Source organism: Ahaetulla prasina, chromosome 8 (genome assembly GCF_028640845.1).
Source record: "Ahaetulla prasina isolate Xishuangbanna chromosome 8, ASM2864084v1, whole genome shotgun sequence".
NCBI classification, from domain to species: Eukaryota; Metazoa; Chordata; class Lepidosauria; order Squamata; family Colubridae; genus Ahaetulla; species Ahaetulla prasina.
In genome coordinates, this window is record NC_080546.1 from 12,273,618 (window position 1) to 12,293,012 (window position 19,395).

The window sequence follows — 19,395 nt, forward strand, 5'->3', positions numbered from 1 at the left end:
GTATATATATATATATATATATATATATATACTTTTGCAATTATATTTAAAGCTCCTCTCTATCACCTGACGTTAAGCAGTTGATAACTGAGGATAGAACAAGATATTTCGTATAAATGAACCAAAAATATAATATAAAATGAGGCAATTAGATGTCTTTATTTATCATACTTATAACACACTTGTTCCCTTCCCACCAAAGGTCGTCCCTATTTTTCTACTGAGCCACTGCATCCCTAACCTGCTTCATATAAAAGAAGGCAATTCGGTGCAATTGGATTGAGATAGGCAGCTATAGCAATGGATGAATGAGTGAGTGAGTGAGAGAAAGAAAGAAAGAAAGAAAGAAAGAAAGAAAGAAAGAAAGAAAGAAAGAAAGAAAGAAAGAAAGAGGTCTTTTCAGGGATGCTACACCTTGAATGAAGATGCTAAATCTTAAGTGAATGCCCTGATGATCTAACCCAATGCTGTGCATACTGTTTTTCCATGACTCTTCAAGCTTTCAGATATTTGTGGTCCAACAGTCAATCTTGGGATCAAGATTGTTGAGGACAATCTTGACCCAATTTATTGGGGGCAAGATGCAGATTCTGTAAACCGCTTAGAGAGGCCCATAAAGCACTGTGAAGCGGTATATAAATCTAAGTGCAATTGCTAGTGCTATCAAACATGTGGCCAGGTGTATGCAAATTGTAGGCAAAAACATCTGGAAGAGATGAGGCTGTTTTGCCCTTACAGCCTTAAGGATCGGATGATTCCATTTCTACATGCCATTAATGACTTCTTTCGAAGTATTTTAGACTTGAATGGGAAAGAACGCAGACATTATTTATATGATTAAAGAAGTGGTGAAATCTAAATCTTTTTACTACCGGTTCTGTGGGTGTGGCTTGGTGGGCGTGGTGTGGCTTGGTAGGCATGGCAGGGGAAGGATACTGCAAAATCCCCATCCCCCCCCCCGCTCCAGGGGAAGGATACTGCAAAATCCCCATTCCCTCCCCACTCCTGGGGAAGGATATTGCAAAATCTCCATTCCCACCCCACTCTGGGGGCAGCCAGAGGTGGCATTTGCTGGTTCTCCGAACTACTCAAAATTTCCGCTACCAGTCCTCCAGAACCTTTCAGAACCTGCTGGATTTCACCCCTGGATTAAAGCCCTTAGCCTGGATATAATGCTCAGGTTAGGGCCTCTGGTGGCTCAGACTGCTAAGACAGTCTGTTATTAACACAGCTGCTGGCAATTACTGCAGGTTCAAGTCCCACTCAGCCTTCCATCCTTTATAAGATAGGTAAAATGAGGACCCAGATTGTTGGGGGCAATAAGTTGACTTTGTATATAATCTACAAATGGATGAAGACTATTGCTTAACACAGTGTAAGCCGCCCTGAGTCTTCAGAGAAGGGCGGGATATAAATGCAAATTAAAAAAAAAAGGTTGAATCGCGATTAAGTCCGTCCTGCTAGTCTACCAGAAATGGAATTCTTGTCGCCTTTGGGGAAGAAAAGTCGAGAGTGGGAAAATAGAAAGCCGAGGGTGTTAAATTGATTTAACTCGGCATCCTGAAATTTCATGCAGAAATACGTGTGACATTTAATGCAAATTAAGCAGAGGAGCCAGTTTACCTATTTGCAATTTATTTGCGGAGGAGCATAAATTTCAGCTCGCTACCAAACTCCCGCCTGATATTTTGTGCTCGCCTGTTTTTAACAGGCTTCCCTGTCACTCATTCTGTCTTCTTAAACAATCCGGGGCTCATTTTTTTTTTTGGTTTTTTTTTTTAAACTTTGACAGGCATCAAAAGCAAATCTCCAGGCTAAAAGGGCAATGCAAAGTCAAACCATCGACTCCAACTCTCCCTACAGCAGGGATCTAGCCCAAGCCCCCAAGGAAGTTTGCAAACTGCTTTTATTACACAGGTAGTCCCCAACTTACAACCGTTCATTTCATGACCGTTCGAAGTTACTGTTGTGGTCGGTCAGCAGCCTATGGAGCTGGCAAGGGAGTCGGACAGCGATGAGGCTGAGGTGAGGCCAGGGCCATCGGGGAGTGAGGTGCGGACTCCAGAGCCTCCAGAGACTGGCAGTAGTGAGGCAGAGGAACAGGAGGAGCCTGTTCCTAATGCACGCATGAGAAGAGCTGCCAGAAGGCAAGAGCAGCTCAAGCAAAGAGGATAACCGGGGAGTAGGGCCAAGAAATGATTGGCCCCTCCCATAAGGCTTAAAACAGACCAGCACCGGTGTTTCAGCTTGCTGGAAAACAATGTTGTAGCTGCGTCCTCTGCTTCGTGTACTTCTTTGTTTTTGTAGCTTCTGGACATTTGCCAGGAAGGGCCTTTAGCAGTTTGCCTAATTGGATTAAGGTTTGTGAGATAACTGAGGAATTTGTGTTGGGAGGCATTTGTTTTACTTTGAGTTGAACAATGCTGGGAATGAAGTAATTCCCAGCTGTTCGAATAAAGTTTATTTTTCTACGGACTAAGTTTCTTACTACCTATTTGGGCCTGGGTCACAACTGTTACATCTGCACTGACAAAAGAAACTTATGACCGTTTTTCACACTTAGGACCATTGCAGCATGTCCACGGTCGGCTAATCAAATTTTGAACAAAAGTCTGTAGCAGTGGTGAGTTTCTTCCAGTTTGTCCCGGTTCGCCCGAACTGGGGCGAACCAGTAGGAACCGCAGCAGCTGGAGGCTCCGCCCACCTGCCCAGATATCATCACGGATGCTCTGCGCATGCGCAGAAGCGCCGCACACGCTCACAGTTCCAAACCAGTAGGGAAGGTAAGTAGAACCCATTACTGGTCTGTAGGGATTCTCAGTCATTCAGGTCATGGTTGTCCCAAAGGTGCTTTTGTTCAGGAGGCAACTGGGCTTTCTGGTTTTTTCTTTTGAAGACGTTTCACTTCTCGTCCAAGAAGCTTCTTCAGCTCTGACAGCAGTGGTGAAATCCAATTTTTTTTACTACCGGTTCTGTGGGCGTGGCTTGGTGGGTGTGGCAGGGGAAGGATACTGAAAAATCCCCATTCCCACCCTACTCTGGGGTCAGCCAGAGGTCAGCAGTGGGTTTCAGCAGGTTCTGAGCAGTTCTGAAGAACCGGTAGCAGACATTTTGAGTAGTTCAGAGAACCGGTAACACATATTCTGACTGGCCCTGCCCCCATCTATTCTCTGCCTCCCAAGTCCCAGCTGATCGGGAGGAAATGGGGATTTTACAGTAACCTTCCCCTGGAGTGGGGAGGAAATGGGGATTTTTGCAGTATCCTTCTCCTGCCACGCCCACCAAGCCACACGCAAAGAACCGGTAGTAAAAAAATTTGAAACTGACCACTGCCAGAGACGGCATTTGCTGGTTCTCTGAACTACTCAAAATTTCCGCTATCGGTTCTCCAGAACCTGTCAGAACCTGCTGGATTTCACCCCTGTCTGACAGGGTAGTGGGGAATGGAAGGATTTATGTTCCTTGCAGACTGCTAGAGTCATTTAGAGGGTCATTGAAGCACTTAGAGGTTTATCTGTGTCCTCAGGGTCACCTGAGTAATGCAAATGGTTCCTGTAGTTTGCAATTTTTTACTCTGGAAATCCATTCCTACTCTCACACCATTCAAAATGGATTTTGAATGCCAAAAGAAGGGAAAAGAGGACCGGGGAGTGAGAGAAATTCAAGAGAGGAACTGGTTTGAGATTTGTATGTTGTATCATTGAGGAAAAAATATAGAAGTAGAGTTAGGAAAATTCATGAAAGAGGCATCGGCATCAGTAATAAAGGCTGGTGTGTGTTGTTTGCCACCATGCGAACTGCACAATTTAGTATTTCCAATGTGGCCTGGATGATGTGTCATTAATTTGCTATTTATGGTCCCCTCTGGGGATATCCATGGAAACAGCTGTCTGGTGGATCCTACAAGTCCACAAATGTCATCATCCATATTTATTTATTGATATTCTGCCTTTCTTATTTTTATAAATAACTCATGGCAGTGAACATAGACCGAATATTCCTTCCTCCTTCTCTTGTCCCCACAACAACCCTGTGAGGTAGATTGGGTTGAGACAGAGTGACTGATCTTGTCACCCAGCTGGTTTTCATGCCTAAGGCGGTCATTTGCATCCTTTGAAAAGGTCGTTGAAGCACTTGGAGGTTTGTCTGTCTCCTCAGGGTCACCTGAGTAGTGCAAATGGTTCCTGTAGTTTGCCATTTTTCCTCTGGAACTCCATTTTGAATGGTGTGGGAGTAGGAATGGATTTCCAGAGAAAACATTCCAGACTACAGGAACCATTTGCACTACTCAGGTAACCCTGAGGAAACAGATAAAACCTCCAAGTGCTTCAACCCACCCTCTAAAACAGGGATTTCCAAACTTGGCCCCTTGAAGAGTGGTAAACTTCAACTCCCAGAATTCCCCAGTTAGCAACTTGTTCATATTTATAGCTGATGCTGGCTGGGGAATTCTGGGAGTTGAAGTCCACCACTCTTCAAGGGGGCAGGTTTGGACACCCCTGCTCTAAAAGGATGCAAATGACCAGCTGTCTGCAAGGAATATAAATCCTTCCATTCCCCACTATCCAGTCAGCACTGAAGAAGCTTCTTGGATGAGAAGTGAAATGTCTTCAGAGAAAAAACAAGGAAGTCCAGCTGCCTCCTAAAAAAGCACTTTGGGGACAAAATTTGAACCCAGAGAGAGGAGCTCAACCTATTCAACCTCATTCTATAGGGTTTCCAGCCTAAGCAGTGGGTTGGACTAGAAGACCTCCAAGGTCTCTTCCAACTATTCTATTCTATTCTGTTCTGTTCTGTTCTGTTCTGTTCTGTTCTGTTCTGTTCTGTTCTGTTCTATTATTCTATTCTATTCTATACTTTATCCTATCCCGTCCGATCCTAAATTCTATTCTATTCTATTCTATTCTATTCTAGTCTAGTCTAGTCTAGTCTACTCTACTCTACTCTACTCTACTCTACTCTAATCTCCAAAGTACCTGAAGGCATGGCAAGAAGCAATGGATGGAAACTAATCAACCACATAATTCTTCTTTCCTCCTCTAACTAATATGCTTCTATGTGTCCTGTGTTGTTGGACACTATAACAAGTACAAGCATGGACTCCAAATGAAACCCTTCCCCATGAGAATTGAAGCAGGAAGGGAAACGAGAACCATTAACTTTTGAAGCAAAGATGAGTTTTAGGTGTATGTAAAACATCACCATACAAAAACCAAGGGAATGGATTTTGCCAGCTCTCCCATAAAGGGAACCTGTGCATAGCAAGCTCTCTCACGATGGAGTGTTTTTTAAGCCCAGAGACTGAGGACAGCAACAACAATAACAACAGGAATTGGCAGCAAACAACATTAAAAGCAGCCCCAAGGTAAAATGTGCTTGAATTGAGAGTCGATTTGGCCTAGTGCTTAAGGCATCAGGTTAGAAAGCAAGAGACTAGGAGTTTAAGTCCCATCTTAGCCATGAAAGCCAGCTGGATGATTTTAGGCCAATCACCAGGAGATTGTGAGTTCTAGTCCCGCCTTAAGCATGTGAGCCAGATGTGAGTTTGGACCAATCTCCAGGAGACTGTGAGTTCTAGTTCTGTCTTGGGCATGAGAGCCAGATGTGAGTTTGGACCAATCTCCAGGAGACTGTGAGTTCTAGTTCTGTCTTGGGCATGAGACCCAGATGTGAGTTTGGACCAATCATCAGGAGACTGTGAGTTCTAGTCCCACCTTAGACATGAGAGCCAGATGTGACTTTGGACCAATCACCAGGAGACTGTGAGTTCTAATCCCGCCTTAGGCATGAGAGCCAGATGTGACTTTGGACCAATCGTCAGGAGACTGTGAGTTCCAGTCCCGCCTTAGGCATGAAAGCCGGCTGGGTGACTTTGGGGCAGTCCAGAGGTGAGCTTCTACAGGTTCGGCCAGGTTCGGGAGAACCTGTAGCTAATGTTATGGCTGGTTCGGAGAACCTCCAAATCCCAGTCCTGGCTGGCCCCTCCCACCCCTCCCCGCCCCTCTCAACCCACCCTGCCCCTCCCAGGAATCTCCATGCGGCTTGTTTTGGATGCGAGGTAAGTGCAGGGCCCACGCAGAGGCTCGGGGAGGGGGAAAATGGGCCTCTGGAGCCTGGGGGAGGCAGTTTTTGCCCTACCAGAAGCTCGAGGAAAGTCTCTGGAGCCTGGGAAAGGCGAAAGCACCCCCCCCACCCCACCCCAATGTGGTTCAGGAGGCCGACTAGGCCAGGTGTCTCCAACCTTGGCCACTTTAAGACTTGTGGACTTCAACTCCCAGAATTTCTCAGCCAGCTACTCAACCTTGGCAACTTTAAGAATTCTGGGAGTTGAAGTCCATAAGTCTTAAGTTTCCAAGGTTGAAGAATCCTGGACTAGGCATGCCCACCATGGCCACGCCCACCCAGCAACTGGGCAGAGAGCCTGTTGCTGAAGCCCACCCCTGGGGCAGTCTCTCTCTCTCTCTCTCTCTCTCTGTCAGTCCAACTTGCTATTTTGGGGCAAATAGAAGATGGAAAGTGTATTGAGACGTTTGCTGGCTTGAGTTATTTATAAAAATAATAAAGGCGGGATAGAAATCAAAATAAAGTGATTCATGCTTTGCCTCCAACCAAAGACAAGGGCCACTCTATTGAGAAGAGCAAGACTCTTAATAATAATATTTTCCCCTTCCCCCATATACGCTCTCTCTCTCTCAAGCCCCCTCCTTCCCCTATTGCCTGGATGTTCAAGTCATCTGTTGTAACATCTGTGTTTATTTTGCATGACAAAGTTGTTCTTCAGCTTCGACAAAGCCCCCGGGTCGACTGGGGAGTAGAAGGTTTGCAAGCCCTTCCACCAGTTTCTGCAAACGCTCCTGCAGCTGGCCCTTTCGCTCTCGATATAATGCATATTACATGATCCCCATCCATATTTAATGACAAGCGCGCAATCGTTTTTTAATCTTTATAGCTTTAATGTGAGCAAGTGGTTTTAATAATTGGCGCTGCCGCGGCGGCCCCTTCCCAGAAAATCCTCAGCGAAAAACTGCTGTGTTTTCCAAACCCCATTCATTGTGCAGGAGGCGGGGGTTGTAGATATACACACGCGCACACGCACACACGTATTAGGTTACTAACAGAGTTGGCAGCCTTGTGTTGCTCTTTGAAAATGCCAGCAATAATCAAAGACAGATGTGCGCCGAGTTCCCAGCAAAGTTTTGCTAAAGGGATGAAAACAAGCTTCCAGACAGTGGTGAAATTCAATTTTTTTTTTACTACCGGTTCTGTGGGCGTGGCTTGGTGGGCGTGGCAGGGAAAGGATACTGCAAAATCCCCATTCCCTCCCCACTCCAGGGGGAAGGATACTGCAAAATCCCCATTCCCACCCTACTCTGGGGCCAGCCAGAGGTGGTATTTGCCGGTTCTCCGAACTACTCAAAATTTCCGCTACAGGTTCGCCCGAACCTGCTGAATTTTACCCCTGCTTCCAGCTCAGAAATAAGAGAGAAAAGAGAAAAGAAGAAGAAGTTGTCAAATTATACAGGTCCTTCAAGGCTTGGAACATATACTTGAAAGTTGAAAACCTGAAACAGCCAGGAAAGTATCTTTTCACTGGCCCAGAAGTGGTCGCAAATGCATAAACAGATTTTATCTTTAGGCAAACAGAGCCGGGCAGCCCCTGAGATGGGACTTCACTATCTTGGCTTGGCGGGAAGCCATGATGATGAAAGGGATCAAAAGTTGCATTTGGGAAACAAAGAAGAGGAGTTTGGTGACTCTGCAATACAGTACTTGCAAAACATCCGCAGTGCTGCCATAGTTTCTCCTTTGTGACTAAAATCTGTTCAGTAATTGGTATAGTTGCAGAATGGAAAACCTTCCACAAAATTCTATTGCTTTCTATTTCTGCAGGAAATGTCCCATCCTACTTTCTTTCTTTCTTTCTTTCTTTCTTTCTTTCTTTCTTTCTTTCTTCCTTCCTTCCTTCTTTCCTTCCTTTCTCTTCCCCTTCCCTCCCCTTCCTTCCTTCCTTCCTGCTTTCCTTCCTTCTTTTCATCATTCATTCATTCAATTTCTATAGCTACCCATCTCAAACCAGTTGCACCAAATTCCTTCTTTCCTTCCTTCCTTCTTTCTTTCTTTCCTCCCTCCCTCCCTTCCTCTTCCCCTCCCCTCCCCTTTCTTCCTTCCTTTTCTTCCTTCTTTTCATCATTCATTCATTCATTCAATTTCTATAGCTGCCCATCTCAAACCAGTTGCACCAAATTCCTTCTTTCTTTCTTTCCTTCCTTCTTTCTTTCTTTCCTTCCTTCTTTCTTTCTTTCCTCCCTCCCTCTCTCTTCCCCTCCCCTCCCCTCCCCTTCCTTCCTTTCTTCTTTTCTTCCTTCTTTTCATCATTCATTCATTCAATTTCTATAGCTGCCCATCTCAAACCAGTTGCACCAAATTCCTTCTTTCCTTCTTTCCTTCTTTCCTTCTTTCCTTCTTTCCTTCTTTCCTTCTTTCCTTCTTTCCTTCTTTCCTTCTTTCCTTCCTTCCTTTTCACATTTTTGAATTGCCCATCTCCCTCAGAGAGGGAAGGGATATTTAAATGACCATGCAAATTTTTCTGTTGATTTACTCCCGATTTCTGAATCCAAAGGTAAACTGACATTTTCCATAGCAAAATTAAAATTTAATCTACACAGATATTTTCTCCCTGGAAATTTTCCCGTTCAAAAGTCTCTTTAAAGGCCACATGAAGGGATGATGTTGTAAGTACCATAGCAGGGTCTATGACAATTCGCCATGGCCAGCTCTCCGTGGCCAGCTCACCATGAGCAACTCGCCGCAGCCAACTTGCCATGGCCAACTCATCGCAGGACAGCTGGCCACAGCCAACTTGTCACGGGACAACTCGCTGCAGGACAAGACTTACACGAATATCAAAGAAATGGTGGAATGGAAGCATTAGAATAGAATAGAATAGAATAGAATTTTATTGGCCAAGTGTGATTGGACACACAAGGAATTTGTCTTGGTGCATATGCTCTCAGTGTACATAAAAGAAAAGATACGTTCATCAAGGTAGAGAAAGATTGCAAAAGGAGGGACAGAATGAAATGCGAATGCCAAAATTTAAAATACTTTTTATTTATTTTAAATAATTTCAACTATCTCAGAGAGTTTCTATTGCGTATGGAAAATGACAAGAAGCGTTCTGAACCCAACCTTACAAGTACATCCTGCATGAAAAATGGGATAGAAATCAGGGGTGAAATCTACTTACCTTCCTTAACAGTTCGGAAGTACACACGCCCCGTGCGCCAGCATGCTTTGCACGCGTGAAGACCTTCTGCAAATGTGCAAAACCTTCTGCGCATGTGCAGAAGGTAAAAAACACATTAAAAGGTAAAAGTTCCCCTCGCACATATGTGCTAGTCGTTCCCGACTCTAGGGGGCGGTGCTCATCTCCGTTTCAAAGCTGAAGAGCCAGCGCTGTCCGAAGACGTCTCCGTGGTCATGTGGCTGGCATGACAAAATGACAAAGACGCACGGAATGCTGTTACCTTCCCACCAAAGGTGGTCCCTATTTTTCTACTTGGATTTTTACGTGCTTTCGAACTGCTAGGTTGGCAGAAGCTGGGGTAAGTAACGGGAGCTCACCTCATTAGGCGGCACTAGGGATTCGAACCGCTGAACTGCCGACCTTTCGATCGACAAGCTCAGCGTCTTAGCCCCTGAGCCACCGCATCCCTAAAAAACACATTACTTCCTGGTTAAAACCAGGAAGTAATGACACCCGGGTGGGTGGGCGGAGCTCTGCTCCGCCATCATTACTGGATCGCCGAACCACCACCCACAATCGCTACCGGATCGCAAGATCCAATCAGAACCAGGAGCATTTCACCCCTGATATAAATCTAATAACATCAAACTATAGATGAAAAGAAGTAAAATCCATGGACAGGAATGACATTGCTTCTAGTACAGACAGTTCTCAACTTACAGGCATTCATTTAGTGGCCCTTTGAAGTTACCACGGCACTGGGGAAAAAAAATTATGTTCGTTTTTCATTCAACCGTTGCACCATCCCGGAGGACACAAGTCAGACACCTGGCAACTTATTTATGACGGTTGCAGTGTCCCTGGGGTCGTGTGATCCCCTTTTGCGACCTTCCGACAAGTAAAGTCAATGGAGAGAAGCCAGATTCACTTAACAACGATGTTACCAATGTCACAACGGCAGTGATTCACTTAACATTAAGGTGAACATTAAGGTGTACATGTTGTGGCTCCAGCCCCCGAACCTGGCCCCATGCCCGAAAGTGACTCTGAGAGTGAGGGGGAAGGGCCGGTAAGGCTTACCTCAGGAGCACCGATTCCTTTGGCCCAGCTCCAGGAGCCAGAACCAGACCAGTCGGAGGACATAATGAGGCCGACATCCCCTGATTCCTCCCTTCCTCAGGCTACGCCTACAGACGCAACTGATAACCATACTAATCAAGCCTGGATCGACCCGCACTTCAGAAGATTAGAGAGGCGGCATCATCAAAGGGAAGGGTGGGGCAGGAGCCCCACCCCACAGGATATATAAGGAGCTTTGGGACAGCTCTCACTTCTAGGGAAAGCAAATTAGCTGAACCGTGTCAAAGTGAGCTGAAGTCTTAATCTGTTTGAACTTTTTGGCAGGCAGCTGTGTTTTCTCGGCCAGGACTGATAGGAGCCGTGTATCCACTGGCTGTAAGCCAGCTCGTTACTCCAAAGTGAGGACGGAGACAGAACAGTACACTTAACATTAAGGCATTAAAAGTTGTAAACGTAATCTTGTGAAGCTTCTACTCCAGTAACGTTGTACTGCAAACTAGGGCATACAAAACCTTTGCCAGACCAATTCTCGAATAAAGCTCGTCTGCCTGGAATCCACACTATATTTCGGACATTAATACAATTGAGCGAGTCCAGAGGTATTTCACAAGAAGAGTCCTCCACTCCTCTACTCACAATAGAATCCCTTATGCCACCAGGCTTGAAATGTTGGGCTTGGATAGCCTAGAAGTACGCCGCCTAAGGTCTGACCTAAGTGTAGTACACAAAATTGTCTGCTGCAACATCCTATCTGTCAATGATTACTTCAGCTTCAACCACAATAATACACGGGCAAGCAATAGATACAAACTTAAGGTAAACCGCTCCAAACTCAGTTGCAGAAAATACGACTTCAGTAACAGAGTGGTCAATGCCTGGAATGCACTACCAGACTCCGTTGTTACATCCTCAAACCCCCAAAACTTTAACCTTAAGCTGTCTACCGTGAACCTCACCCCATTCCTAAGAGGTCCATAAAGGGGGTGTGCATAAGCGCACCAGAGTGCCGACCGTCCCTGTCCTACTGTGCCCATTTATTCGTACTCATTTCCTGTGTTCATGTCCATGTTTATACTTATATCTGTTTTCTCGTACATGTTTGACTAACTAAATAGATAAAAATAAACAAACATCTGTAGCAAGAAAGGTCATAAGTGAGCCCAAATTCACTTAACAGCTCTCCCACTTAGCCATGGAAATGTTGGTTCCATTGTGGTCATAAATCAAGGACTACCCTGACTTTTTAAGTCATTCTGGGAACATTTGGGAGGCATAAAGAACAAGAATGGTTCACACCAATAAATAGATTCAGTATTTTATCTCAAAACATGGTACAAGTTTTGTCAATCTAAGTTGACATTTTATTTTTAATGAGAATGTTTCTGGATTAACCATAGATGAGTGTTCTGAAATGTTTGGGAGGGTTTCTTCTTCTTCTTCTTCTTCTTTTTTTTTTTTTTTGCAAACTATAGACGTGTAATGATCTTATTTTATATGGAGGGGATAGTTGGTAGACCTTGAGATAATTAGCAATGACGTTTTGTAAAGCAACATACAGGTAATTTCATTTTCTATCAACTTTGCTTTTTTTCCTAGCCCAAATCAATTTCATATACAATATGACAGCCCCTACGTCTAACGGGGAGAAATGAAAGGTTAACTAAAACATCACCAGTCTTCTGACAAATCAATATAATGGCATATTCCTTCTCATTAAGAAGGAGTTAAGCTAAAGTATTTATTTCATTCTGCTATAGATAAGAAGCCGCATTTCCTACTTTAAGGACTTCCATAGGCTTGGATGCCTTTGTAAATCTTTACTGTTCAGAAATCAAACCAACAGTTCCATGGACTTGCAACTGAGTTATACATTTATTTGTTTTATTAACTATTGCTTTGGGTTATCTTTATTTATTTATGCTGATAGCCATTACATTTACATTATGTGCTGCATTTCCAAGGTACCAGGCAACTTCCAATTAACCGCACGAAATTAAAAGAGGGAATAGAATAGAATAGAATAGAATAGAATGGAATAGAATAGAATAGAATTGAATTGAATTGAATTGAATTTTTTTATTGGCCAAGTGTGATTGGACACACAAGGAATTTATCTTGGTGCATAGGCTCTCAGTGTACATAAAAGACAAGATACATTCATCAAAAATCATAAGGTACAACACTTAATGATAGTCATAGGGTACAAATAAGCAACCAGGAAAAAATATCAATATAAATTGTAAGGATACAAGCAACAAAGTTACAGTCATACAGTCATAAGTGGAAAGAGATTGGTGATGGGAACTATGAAACGATTAATAGTAGTGCAGATTCAGTAAATAGTCTGACAGTGTTGAGGGAATTATTTGTTTAGCAGAGTGATGGCCTTCGGGAAAAAACTGTTCTTGTGTCTAGTTGTTCTGGTGCGCAGTGCTCTATAGCATCGTTTTGAGGGTAGGAGTTGAAACAGTTTATGTCCAGGATGCGAGTGATCTGCAAATATTTTCACGGCCCTCTTTTTGACTCGTGCAGTATACAGGTCCTCAATGGAAGGCAGAGAGACCATTTTGATTGGCCAAAGACGGTAATAAAATTCATTCACTTAACATAAAGAATCATTTGCATAAGCGTATCTGCTAGATAGCTCAGCATGCTGGCATCAAAATAGTTGGGTGTAACAGAACGGAATAAAAGAGTTTGAAGGGACCTTGGAGGTCTTCTAGTCCAGGGGTCTCCAACCTTGGTTACTTTAAGACTTGTGGACTTCAACTCCCAGAGTCCCTCAGCCAGCAAAGCATAGCAAAGCTTCCCTCCCTCCCTCCCCCGCCTCTCTCTCTTTAAAGGAAATAAAACTGGCATTTGCACTAGGGATGAGGGAGACAATGGAGAAGCAATTATCATACCATAAGGAAGTTTTGAACAGACAACCTATTCCACCCAAAATGTGACAACTTCACAAAAAAAGGAGCCGGGTGTAGGAAAGACTGCCTCAGGTAAAAAAAAGAGCTCCTTTTGATGGTGCATATTGCTTTCCGTCTCTCGCTCCTGGCAATTTCCCAACAATCTTAAACCTTCTTCTTTTTAATCCCTCGGGCGATGTTTTACTATTATAGTCCTCTTATGCCATTCTCAATATGTCTGATATATGCTGAACTTCATCTATAGGATGGCTGACATAGTTGTTCGCTAAAAACTCAATATTCATTGCTTTTTTTTGCTTTTCCCCCCCCTCTTTCTTCCGTGTCTAAAAAAATAAACTCTAGAAAAGCCTGGGAAATAAAATAAACTGTGGTAAATTATGCCTACTTAATGTTTATTTTTATGGGAGCAGTATAGTAGCAATCCTAGGTAGAGGCAGATGTTTCTCTATCAAGGCAGGAAGAGAAAATATTTGCTGCGAACTCCATGTGGGTATCAGGAAAGGTATCCAGCCAGCAAATGCTCAGCTCCATCCAGTCGCCCTGACTCAGTGGTGGGATTCAGCCAGTTCGCACCACTTCGGGAGAACCGGTTGTTAACTTTCAGAGCAGTTTGGCAAACTGGTTGTTGGAAGAAATCATTAGGACACAGAACCGGTTGTTAAATTACTCGAATCCCACCACTGCCCTGACTCTACCCCAAATTCCTATCCCTTAGATTACAACAGGGATGAAATGCTCCTGGATCGGACGGGATCGCGCGATCCAGTAGCGATGGCGGCTGCTGGTTCGGAGGACCGGTAGCAAAAATCCCTGGCCCCACCCTCCCCTGCCTCTGCTGAGCCGCACCATCTGCAGAGGTGTTGTTGGTTTTTTTACTTTTAAAAGCCGGTTTTGCTTCAGCCGAAACAGGCCTTTAAAAGTAAAAAACAGCAGAACCTTACTTGTACTCTTACTTGTAGAAAACATGTTTTCTACAAGTAAGAGTAGAGATTCTAAGGCACTTACCTGATTACTGAGGAACGCATGGCCATAGCCCGAAAGCAGTTTCAGTTTCAGCCCAGACAGAATCAATCGCTCAGCTAATCTATTTCCTCGGTGATCAACTGGCTGGCTTTGCTAGCTGAGGAACTCTGGGATTTGAAGTCCACAATAAAATAAAATAAAATAAAATAAAATAAAATAAAATAAAATAAAATAAAATAAAATATTTGTGCAGCTTTCTGAGATTTGGTGTGTTTCTGTAGTGTTTCACTCTAACTACACAAACACACAAAATCTCAGAAAGCTGTATTGTGTGTGTGTGTGTTAGTTGTTTGTGTGTAAAGTGTGAAAGTTGATTTTTGAGCTTTTTGTGGCTGTGTGAAGTGTGAAGTGCAGCTGCTTTTACATTGTGTGTGAGTCAGGTGTGTTGTGTTGTGTGTGTGTAAAGTGTGAAAGTTGGTTTTTGAGCTTTTTGTGGCTATGTGAAGTGTGAAGTGCAGCTGCTTTTACATTGTGTGTGAGTCAGTTGTGTTGTGTTGTGTTGTGTGTGTGTAAAGTTTGAAAGTTGGTTTTTGAGCTTTTTGTGGCTATGTGAAATGTGAAGTGCAGCTGCTTTTACATTGTGTGTGAGTCAGTTGTGTTGTGTGTGTGTAAAGTGTGAAAGTTGGTTTTTGGTACCTCTTATTGTTTTTTTTATACTTTGTTTATTATTTTTATTATTTATTGTTATTGGCCACGCCCACCAAGCCATCTGACCACCAAGCCACGCCCACCAATTAAGCCACGCCCACAGAACCGGTAGGGAAAATTTTTAGATTTCACCCCTGGATTACAAGGTCATAAAAAGGGAGTTTTAGTGTTGACTTTTATGGGTCTCCACTTGGGAGCTCCCCTCTCCAAGCACTAAAGATTTAAGACGGAGATTGGCAAGCTAACAAGTCATTGTCAGTCCCAAAAATGCTTTTTTCAAAAGGCAACTGGACTTTCTGGTTGTTCTTTGAAGACGTTTCACTTCTCATCCAAGAAGCTTCTTCAGCCTGATTGGATGGTAGAGAATGGAAGGATTTATACTCCTTGCAGACAGCTGGTCATTTGCATTCTTTTAGTGGGTCATTAAGATCACCTGGAAGTTTATCTGTGTCTTTCCATTCCTATTCCATTCCATATATTCTATTCTATTCTATTCCATTCCATTCCATTCCATTCTATCTTTTCTTTTCTTTTCTATTCTTTTCTATTCTATTCTATTCTATTCTATTCTATTCTATTCTATTCTATTCTATTCTATTCTATTCTATTCCATTCCATTCCATTCCATTCCATTCCATATTTTCTATTCTATTCTTTTCTATTCTATTCTATTCTATTCCATTCCATTCCATTCCATTCCATATTTTCTATTCTATTCTATTCTATTCTATTCTATTCCATTCCATTCCATTCCATTCCATTCCATTCCATTCCATATTTTCTATTCTATTCTATTCTATTCTATTCTATTCTATTCTATTCTATTCTATTCTATTCTATTCCATTCCATTTCATAATTTCTCTTCTCTTCTCTTCTCTTCTCTTCCATTCCATATTTTCTATTCTATTCTATTCTATTCTATTCTATTCCATTCCATTCCATTCCATTCCATTCCATTCCATTCCATTCCATATTTTCTATTCTATTCTTTTCTATTCTATTCTATTCTATTCCATTCCATTCCATTCCATTCCATTCCATTCCATTCCATTCCATTCCTTATTTTCTATTCTATTCTATTCTATTCTATTCTATTCTATTCTATTCTATTCTATTCCATTCCATTCCATTCCATTCCATTCCATATTTTCTATTCTATTCTATTCTATTCTATTCTATTCTATTCTATTCTATTCCATTCCATTCCATTCCATTTCATAATTTCTCTTCTCTTCTCTTCTCTTCTCTTCCATTCCATATTTTCTATTCTATTCTATTCTATTCTATTCTATTCTATTCTATTCTATTCTATTCCATTCCATTCCATTCCATTCCATTCCATTCCATATTTTCTATTCTATTCTATTCTATTCTATTCTATTCTATTCTATTCTATTCTATTCCATTCCATTCCATTCCATTTCATAATTTCTCTTCTCTTCTCTTCTCTTCTCTTCCATTCCATATTTTCTATTCTATTCTATTCTATTCTATTCTATTCCATTCCATTCCATTCCATTCCATTCCATTCCATTCCATTCCATTCCATTCCATTCCATATTTTCTATTCTATTCTTTTCTATTCTATTCTATTCCATTCCATTCCATTCCATTCCATTCCATTCCATTCCATATTTTCTATTCTATTCTATTCTATTCTATTCTATTCTATTCTATTCTATTCTATTCTATTCTATTCTATTCCATTCCATTCTATTCCATTTCATAATTTCTCTTCTCTTCTCTTCTCTTCTCTTCTCTTCCATTCCATATTTTCTATTCTATTCTATTCTATTCTATTCTATTCTATTCTATTCTATTCTATTCTATTCTATTCTATTCTATTCCATTCCATTCCATTCCATTCCATTCCATATTTTCTATACTATTCTATTCTATTCTATTCTATTCTATTCTATTCCATTCCATTCCATTCCATTTCATTTCATAATTTCTCTTCTCTTCTCTTCTCTTCCATTCCATATTTTCTCTTCTTTTCTCTTCTCTTCTCTTCTCTTTCATTCCATTCCATTCCATTCCATTCCATTCCATTCATTTTATACGCAGAAAACAAGAGAGCCACATTGTTTGCTTGTTAGCTAGCCAATTAACTTGTTTGTATGCTATCAAGTTGTCAACCCTTAACAACCAGATAGATAAATATTTTTTTTTCTCCAGGACAAGCTGTACCCAATAGGGCCTTCGTATTTTCCAATGGATCACCCACTGCTGTTCTAATTGAATCCATCCATCTTTCCGTTGGCTCTTCACTTCTCTTTCCTTCCACTTTCCCCCAGTATTACAGACTTCTCCAGAGAGCTAGGTCTTTGCATCATGTCTCCGAAGTATCATCTGTGCCTAGTCATTTGTGCCTTGATTGACAACTCTGGACTGATTTCTTCAGTGAAGAGTTTATTTGTTTTTCTGGCTTATCCCTGGAATTCTTGGGAGTCTTCTTCTACACCAAAGTTCAAAAGCATCAACATTCCTGCTCCAGGTCCTTTGTGGTCCAACTTTCATTTCCATCCAGTATCAGAGGGAACCCGATGGCTGGCAAGATTATCTGAGATATGAAAAAAAAAATAGCTGATTTAATTTAAGTAATACTATTCCGTACACGGTGGCTCAGTGGCTAAGACGCTGAGCTTGTCAAACGAAAGGTCAGCAGCTCAGTGGTTCGAATCCCTAGTGCCGCATAACGGGGTGAGCTCCCATTACTTGTCCCAGCTTCTGCCAACCTAGCAGTTCGAAAGCACATAAAAAATGCAAGTAGAAAAACAGGGACCATCTTTGGTGGGAAGGTAACAGCGTTCCGTGCGCCTTTGACATTGAGTCATGCCGGCCACATGGCCACGGAGACGTCTTCGGACAGCACTGACTCTTCAGCTTTGAAATGGAGATGAACATTGCCCCCTAGAGTCGGGAACGACTAGCACGTATGTGCGAGGGGAACCTTTACCTTTTTACCTTTAGTCTGCTTAGTTATCAGGCCATCGAAACGCTCTTCCCACAGCAGTTCTGGAGGGCCGACGTAAAAAAAAACCAAAAACCGCGTGAGTTGAGACTGTGACCCTGTGGACAAGGGGCCATTGAAATTGCAGGTAGTCCTTGATTTATGACCACAACCGAGGCCAGCATTTCCTTTGTTAAGCGAGTTTCACCCCATTTGATGACTTTTTTTGCCACAGTGATTCAGTGAAACATGGCACTTGTCAAATTAGTAACTCCGTCGTTAAGTGGATCTGGCTTCCCCATTGACCTTGCTTAGCAGAAGGCCGCCCAAGGGGATCACCGATCATGTGACCTTGGGGCACAGCAACGGTCATCAATATGAACCCGTTGCCAAATCATCTGAATTTTGATCACATGACCATGGGGATGGTGCAAAGGCCATAACTGTGAAAGTCACGTTTTTCAGTTCCAGTCATTGTTGTAAGTCAAGGACTATCTGTACAGCGCATATCCTATTGTATTGCTCCTTCTATAGCAGGGGTCTCCAATCTTGGTCCCTTTAAGACTTGTGGACTTCAACTCCCAGAGTCCCTCAGCCAGCAAAGCTGGCTGAGGAACTCTGGGAGTTGAAGTCCACAAGTCTTAAAGGGACCAAGGTTGGAGACCCCTGCTCTATAGGGACTCACGGACTTATGACTATAATAGGCCAGCTCCATTATGGTTGTAATTTGAGGACTACCTGTATGGACATTATGTAAGCAAAAATAATTTCCAAGAACAAAAATTTATGAAGAAGTATACTGAATAAGGTAAAGGTTCCTGTCGTGTCAAGGTTCCTGTCATGTTGACTCAATGTCAAAGACGCATGGAACGCTGTTACCTTCCCACCAAAGGTGGTCCCTATTTTTCTAATGCATTTTTTTACGTGGTTTCGAACTGCTAGATTAGCGGAAGCTGAGACAAGTAACAGGAGCTCACCCCATTACGCTGCACCTCGAATCACTGAACTGTCAACCTTTCGACCGACAAGCTCAGCGTCTTAGCCACTAAGTCATCGTGTCCCCTTACTAAGCAAACTAGAAAGGCTTAAGTTTGAGGACTGAACTTCTTCTAGCTTGACTAATTTAAATCTTCTCTCTCTCTCTCTCTCTCTCTCTCTCTCACACACACACACACACACACACACACACACACACACACACACACAGAGTGAGAATCATGGTCTCCACATGCCATCTGAGCTTCAATGGTTTGGGACCAGAGGCAACCCAAAGAGATGCGTGGATAAATGGCCAGCGGGCATGGTTATGATATTGATTCATGAGGTGTTTTGCTCCTGTTTATCTTAAAGTAGGCTGTAATTACCACTGGGCCTCTCCATTTGTGTCTTATGTAAGAAATTGGCTCTCGGTGTATTAACAAGCCAGCTGTTAGCACTGCTTTAATATTTCCCTGTCTCCTGCTCCATTAGACGAGGGCCGAAACTTTAGTACCTGCACAATTTGTTAATTATTAGTAGGCCC